At 33.5% G+C, this 8502-nt stretch overlaps 1 pseudogene; it reads right to left on the bottom strand.

Moving 5' to 3' along the window:
* Positions 1-975: 975 nt before the first annotated feature.
* LOC142633819 (mitochondrial ATP-independent inner membrane protease subunit 1a-like) overlaps positions 976-8502 on the bottom strand; it is an 8094-nt pseudogene continuing 567 nt past the window's right edge.

Genomic DNA, 8502 nt, shown 5'->3' with positions numbered 1-8502 from the left:
ACATAGACAAAGTAAACATTTTTTTTTTAATTCAATTGTTATAACAAATGAAGTAGAGAGGGATTCAAACCCTGATTCTCCTCATAAAGGAGAAAAGGTAATGTCAATCACTAAGTTACAAGGCTGTTAGCTAGACATAGTAAACAAGGTAGAAAATCCAAACGCAAAGAGCTGATAATTCTCCCCTCTAAACTTGTAAGCCATTATGAACTTTAGAGATGGTAAGAATATGACACCTGCAATTGAAAAGGTTCTCAAATGATATAGTCAGTGTATTAAGTTTTAATCAATTATGACTGCAATCAATTAAACCTTATTCCAAACAAGTAAAGATATTGTTAAGAAAACCAACTTCAAAAACCTCCTGGACTTCAAGATCACAATGTATCTATAATCGTTAATTGTACATCTCTCTCTTTCTCTCTCTGTTAGGATCCGTTCAGTAGGAGGAGTGAAAAATTATGGGAGGATGGAAAATATTTTAATTTTCTCTCTTGTGTGTTCAGTTGGAGGGGTGGAAAAGTGAGAGGATGGAAAACTCTTTTGTTCGGTTGGAGAGAAAAATGAAATGATGAAAAATGTAATTTATATAAATTGACTATTATACCCTTGTTATAGAATATGTAAGAAATAGATTTATTCATACTCATTAAATAATATAAAATTTACCACATCATATATATAAATTTTTATTATTATTTTTATTATTATAATGTAAAAATTATAATAGTGTACATATAAATTTAATTGGGCAAATGATTTTGTAACTAGCAAAAAAGTGGTTAGCAAATTTACACTACATTCAACCCACAAAAACGTGGTCAACAAAGAGGAATTTAGCAAACTTTTATGGCAAAAGATTTCGTAACAATTTTGTCAACGTGGTCAGCATGCTACACACCTCAAAGAGACAATTGAGTCCTTTTTTTTGTTTTTTTGAAATCTAATATATAAAGACTTCCCAACCTTGGACGGTTTTTATAATCCAAAACCAAATATCATTATGTAAGGTATCCACGTAGTACAACAAAAACTACTGGGGTGGGAGATTATTCAGCCACATGTTTACCAAGCAATCTTATGCCACATTCATCCATTCATTCAAAACAGAAAACAAACAAAAAGGGCTATCTCAAATGCAAACAGCGCATTTGCCTTCTACTGAAACATTCCAGCTAAATTTGGCCCAATTTAACAGCTTTGAGCCACTCTTCTTTGACCCGTACAACTCTTTATCTCTCTGCAATATTTTTAACCATGCTGATCAGTTCATTGAGCTTCATGAGAAAACTCATACAAGTACAATAGATTATCCATCTACCAAATATCCATCACAAGTAAGAAATAATCAACACATTGGTCACAATAATTACTAATTAAAGCACCTTACCCTTGTTTTTTTGTTCTTATCATCCCAAACATAACTAGCAAAGAAACACTATAAAAAAATAAAAAATAAAAATAAAAAATAAACTAATACACATAACTAATCATGTAAGAAATTATGTCAAGCTCAAGTTCTTAATCTGGGCAGTAAACAATATCATCTATATTTGTAACATGTTCCTAATTAAAATCAATAAAAAAAATATAACGAAAAGGTATGACATGCTTCATACCTGATACAGAATATTGTCTCAAACTTTTTCTCAAGCCAAATTTTTTTATTTATACAAATGTTTTAGAATAACTTTGTTTTTGACTAATTTTGATTGAGACTAAATTGGTAAGACTAACTCAAACTACTAATAGTTGAGTCACTATGTTAGTATTACTGTCTAGTCTTCAAAGAGTTAGAAAACATGCTTTCAAGCTCAACTAACTTCCTTAAAATGTAATTACACTACTGCAACACACCTTGTAAATTAATAGAGTCAATCCTGGCAAAGATCTAATAAGTCAGAGATTCGGTCCACAGTGTGAATATATATTAGGCAAGAGTAAAAGAATGTGATAGCTCTGGCAGATTAATCTCCCATTGGATACCCTGCTATTTCTGTGGAACACTTTCAAAAAACAAACGAATGATATTACAGATATGGTCTACTAAAATCCAACCTCTTCAAAGCACATGAACCTCTCTCTTTCACACACAATACACGGATTCTTTATATGCATAGATTCAATAATCCCAAATGGGTTTGCAAAAAATAAGAAATAGATAATAAAAATAGCACAATGGTGTGTGTATTAAAGGAAAAAGAATTTGAAAAAAAAAAATATATATATATATATATATATAGGAGAAAGATTCTGGGAAGACCGAAAAAAAAAATTAAATAGCAAAAAAAGTGGAGAAGGTCATACCTATCTCGGCTGGAGAGGAAATCAAAAGAACCTTTGGCTGGAGAAAAAAACAAACGGAAACTATGAGGACATGGTAGAAAAAAAAAAAAAAAAGTAATGTCATACGAAACCAAAAAATCAACAAGAAACAATAGATAATGAGAAGTATAATGAGGACAAGAAACAATAGATCAGGTCAAGTTGAAAAAAAAAAAAAAAAAAGAGAGAGAGAAGAGAACCTGGCCGGACCTGTTGGTGAAGGAGATGAGAAGCACTTTTCTGTATTGTATTGTGAAGGAGATGAGAAGCATCAGGTGGGTAGGTGGGAGGGTAAATAAGTGGTCATGAATGGCTGGTGGGATGGGGGCTTTTTTGTAAAAGTGCAAAAGCCAATTAGAGGACCACTTTTCCTCCCGGGTTTTCCATTCTTCCTATTTTTTTTCTCCAAACGAACAGTGAAAAATGCTATTTTCCACCTTATTTTTCTCCCTTTGTTTTCCATCCTCCCTATTTTCACTCCAAACGGACAGGGCCTTAAAGTTTTCCTTGACTTGAAATTTTGACACAAACTAAGCCATAAATAAACTAATTCTCACCATTTTTAGATAGACCCCCCCAAAACCTTTTTTTTTTTCAATCACTTTTCGGTTTCCATCCACACATCTTTGCAGTAGCAACCAAAAAGAGTCCCACCCAATAAAAATAAAATAAATTACAAGGTTGCAATTCATAGGATTAATTGGAATGAAATAAGAAAAAACAGAAAACAGCAAATGAATCATTAGGTAATGTAGACAATATATTGCAAAATTAAGGTTTGAATCAAATATCTAAGCCTGAAAGATATTGAATATCATAGGAGGAAAAAAAAAAGCTCTATAACACAGAAAGACTGTTGATTGAACTGTAGAAGTGCTTACTTTGTTAGTCTTAGCTAGTTAGGACATAAGTCCAGGAAAAGACACCAAAGGTAACTTGTTATTAGTATTGTAAAGCTAAATAGCATCCACCACAAAGCCTGAACAAGATAAGAGCAACCAAAGAGCAACAAGTTAGAGTGAGAAACCACATAAGGCTCTTCTTTGAATATACATAGCTTCACATAATTCATGTAATTAATAAGGTAACATAATTAAGATATACTAATCTCCTTTCATTCTCTCACACACTTCACTCTACTCTAACCATGAATGTATTAAAACCCAAACTGACACAATGTGCTATTCACAAAAAGAAAATTTGGCCACTTTGTGAAACGAGTTAATGATTATATGGCAAAGGCCATTAATATTAGGATATATAGTAATTGAGTGCTTTTCTTTTTATAAGTAATAATATTCCATTATATTAGTGGAGAAACATCATGCACGAGTGTGCACACAAAGTTCCCCTAGAGAATTACATGATCCTTACGTATGAAGAGAGAGAAAATCAATAAATCTACAACAGAATTTATATCACTTGTGCCAAGGGCGCAAGACCACTCAAACATTTATAAAAAGAGGAAATAAATGTACTATGACAAAGCACATATAATAGTTTTGCCCCTTTTCTTTACAAAGAGCTCTCATAAATTAGCACGAGCAATGACAAATCAAGTTTAGGGAAATGTGCACCCAAATGGAACATTAAGAGATTCTCAAAAAAAAAAAAATGGAACATTAAGAGTACGAATTCTCAAGAAAAGTACCTTATAAATCTGGATCCTTCATTCCGCTCTTCATTAGTGATCCAAATTCTTTAGGAGGCCATATCTACATACAAATGAACACATATCTATAACTTTGCAATGATAAAATTTAACAGATTGACAGTGATATTTTCAGGATGATAATTATGAAGGGTTGAATATCAAACACCAACCAGTGACATTAAAGTCCTAGAGGTCATGACATGAACGTGAACTTGATACATCTTGATAACAGTTCCAATCACCCACTCAAATGTTGGCGATAATAAGAATAATAATAACAAATGTTTCATTAGCTGTCCATACTTTCAGGACTTCAATTAAAGGCTATAACCAACGGCTTCTGCAACTGGCTGTCAACTTTATGCAATTATCCCCCTAGGCTAAGGACTTAAGAAACCAAGACTCTAACAATTTCACTGATTTTCATTAAGGTGAACCAGCCAATCAGAACATTAGCATTATAACTGTTAAACCATGAATATTAAGTGAGCTATATGATCTTATCAGGTTATTCACACATAGATCACATCAAATTCTCTTGTCCCAAATGCAATGATTTACCATGCACTTCATATGGATGCTGTGTAGAGTGTGGACAAGTGCATTTTATGTGGAATCTCAACTATGTTGAATTGACTACATAAATCCTTCTTTCAGTTGATGCTTCCTCATCCTGTAAGTCTTTTGTCCATCTTGTCTTGAATTGGTGAACTTCTAAGCTACATAGAATTCATTACAAGACTGCATGTATGTTTTTCTTACATATGTCTTGCATTGCCTCTAAAGTCTCATCCATCTTAGTCTTTATCCAGCTACTATGAACTTTACTTGATAGCTTAGCATTCCATATATAACAACTGAAGTTGTACAAGGATTTGCTATCGATTGAAATTGATAAAATGAATATCAAGAACAAAGAATCATACAACAATATTTTTACAAATTATACCCATTCAGAACACATATACCCATTTTAAATAAATAAAAAATAAAAATAAAAAAACCTATTCAGAAATATATTTTACAAGAGAATGATTTCCAGACAAAAAGCTTCAGATCCATCCAAACCATTCTGATCCAAAATATCCATCCAAAACATAAAATACATGTAGAAATTTAAGCAATCATCCTCCTAGGCTTAGGACTTTAGAAACCAAGACTTTGCAAATTCACTGATTTTCATTAAGGTGAACCAGAACCAGCCAACTAGAACATTAGCATTATAATTGTTACACCATGAGTATAAAGTGAGCTATAGGAGGCTATTGGTGTTATTCACACATATATCATATCAAATTCTCTTGTCCCGAATGCAATGATTTACCATGCACTTCATATGGATACTGTGTAGAGTGTGGACAAGTGCATTTTATGTGTAATCTCAACTATGCTGAATTGACTACATAAATCCTTCTGTCAGTTGATGCTTCCTCATCCTAGAAGTTTTTTCTCCATCTTTTCTTGAGTTGGTGAACTTCTAAAGCTACATAGAATTCATGACAAGACGCAAGTATGTTTTTCTTACATACGTCTTGCATTGCCTCTCATCCATCTCAATCTTTATCCAGCTACTCTGACCCTTTCTTGATTGCTCAGCAATCCATATATAACAATTGAAATTGTACAAGGATTGCTAATTTGCACCTTATTCTTTCATCAAGCGAAACAAAGGAATTATAAAATTCCATTCCTCAAATTCCGGCTCTCCCTCAAATTCCCTTTCCAAATCCTCTAACCAAACACACAATAAAGGTATTAATTCGTTACTAATTTTTAGTAGTTCTTCACTTCTACTTTTGACTTCTGTTTTCTGTCTTTAAGCCCACCTATCCAAACATTCTTCAATGCTAAGTTATATCTTCATAGTTTTCATTAAATTTAATGTATATGCTAGTTCTATCAACTAGAATTTCAGAATGACATATTCTTAGGTTTCTCATCCTACTAATAAATCTTCCCTATTATTGATCCCAAAAAAAAATGTCAATTAGAAATGTACCATCCATGATTTAGGCCTAGTAAATTCATCAAAAACCAAAGCAGAAAAAATGTACACTTAATCACATTATCTTTGACTACAAAACCATATTCACTGACAGGAACTTAATTGAGCATCACTTTCAATTTGCCCCCAAATGTAAATTGAAAGAAAATCAAAGGCGATTACCATACATTCCATTGCCAAAAGAACAGAATTTCTTAACAGAAAAACAACTTAAATTATAACCTCCTCTTGTTTTTTGGCTGGGACAAAGACTAAGTACAATTAACAGCATCAAAATTCAACATTAAATGGGCTAAAGAAAGAAATGTAGTCACCTTACAGAATACTTTTCCTTCAAGGAGGCCATAGGGAACAGGACCAAATTGTCTTGAATCTCTGGAATTATAAATGTTGTCTCCCTCTACCCAAACATGTCCCTTTGGAACCTATGACAACACTAACACTAGCTATAACAAAGCACAATCTATAACTAAAAGCTTTAGCAACAAAATCCAAATTCCAAAAGAACGAAGTTAAAGTGATGAATGATAATAGATACCACAACAGTGTCACGTCTATCACTTTTCATGGGGTCGACAACATAGGTGACAGAATAAGACTCCAATCCCAACAAGCACTTCACCATGACTTTTCAAGGAGATTCAGGATAGCGTAAGAGGACAATATCTCCAGGGCCCACTTTGCCAAATTTGATGGAGAGCCGCTCCGCCAGGAACATATCGCCGGTTAGATTGAAGGTCAGGACCATGTTGGGACCATAGGCCTGCAACCACTCAATTATTATCATTTCCTTCTAAAACATGTTTAGTAAAGTTTAAGGAAAAGCGTTTTACGAGGGCAAAGGTGCAGAGGTAGGTGTTGGTGACGTGGAGGACACAGAAGAACTTTGCCACTGCAAGGGCTTTTCCCGATGCTTCTTTCACTATGCTCTTATATTGTAAGTTCCACAGTCTCCCAGCAAGCCCCACCATGTCTGATATCTCTCTGTGTCTCAAACTAAGCTCATTTCTACTTCAAAGTCCTTAGTTCCAATTTCAAAATACGATTAAGCCAACAGCTATGGATGAGTCTACTCACTCCGGTCTCCAGCAACCAACACTGCCTCTCAGCCTCTGCTCCTAGTGGTCTCTCTCTCTCTTCAGAATACCTGTAGTATGGACAAAGAACTTTTTGCTCACATACCCAAGTCGAACCCAATTTTAATCTGAAAATCAAACCCACTTTCTTATTATGGGTCCATTAGATTTTATGAGCCCAAAAACCAAAAAAACATCACACTTAGGAATACACTTGTGATAAACCTCAGGACTATATATATATATATACTTGTTGCTAACCCATGTGATGCACAGGATACTTAAATAAAAATTAAAACTATTTAGTTTACTTGAAAATACTATGGCTTGAAAATGATAACTAAACTTAGGCTACATGAATGCAATACATATATATTTAAATCCATTGCTATAAAAGTTCTCTTATTATTTTCTCTGATAAGTACTAATAGTTTTAGAAGACAAAAGAATTACTACATAGTATAAACATATAACTGCCCTTAATGAACTGACTTCTTATAATTAAGCCTGACATCTACCTAACCAATTGTGACTCCAAAAGTTCTTACATGTAGGCACTTTGAACAATCCTTTTGTATATGAGATTAGTGAAAAAGGTTCAAATCCATCATGTGCAAGGATACCATGGTAATGATACGGAATATGGATGAAAAACTTCTTCAAGTTAGTTAATGAATATAGGCCCAGCATAGTAAATCTAGAAGACATTATATCCTCATACTGCAATAAGCAAACTAAGCTTATGATAATTGGTGAATGGCAAATGAATGTGGTGGCACTCGGGAAACTAATTTATAGGTTGAAGGTTTCAACTCTCATATCTTCAAATAAGAGGCCATATTTAATTTGAAAATTGCATAAGAAAGTTTAGTGCAAACCTTGTTTTATGTTCTTGCATCTGTTGGACCTGATTCTCAAAACTTTCATTTCCTACCCAACCCTGAAAGTCTGATTCCAGAGAAGAAAACCTGTACCCCATTTAAGATAGAAAATTGTAAGTTTAAAAAAAGGTCCAAGGAAAAACAAGGCGAACATGAGATAAATGGAAGAGGAACATGCTATTATGTCTACACTATCATATAAAATACCAACCCAAGTTGAAGCTTAATCCTATTTATAGGGAAGATGATAAAATAACCACTACTTACTGGGGCTAAAAATAAAAGTAAAATAAAATAAATAAAACCCATTGCTTAGAGCTTTTTAAGTTCCAAAAGTGGTGTTTCCCCAATAGCCCAACACTATCATTACATCCCACAACTTATTATTCATCTACTGTTACAACACTACAGTCCATCCTAGGCAAACTTCCTCCTCAACTACTAAATGGGCTTTCAAGAGGAGAAACACCTCATATGCCTATCATTCAAATGGCTATCTGCAGATAGAACCTTTGTCCAACCTATATAAAATTATCCATAAAATTCAACTCAGACACTTTT

Source organism: Castanea sativa, chromosome 5, assembly GCF_040712315.1.
Source record: "Castanea sativa cultivar Marrone di Chiusa Pesio chromosome 5, ASM4071231v1".
Lineage (NCBI taxonomy): Eukaryota > Viridiplantae > Streptophyta > Magnoliopsida > Fagales > Fagaceae > Castanea > Castanea sativa.
The sequence above is the reverse complement of the archived record's forward strand: the minus strand, read 5'-3'. Positions and strand labels throughout refer to the sequence as shown.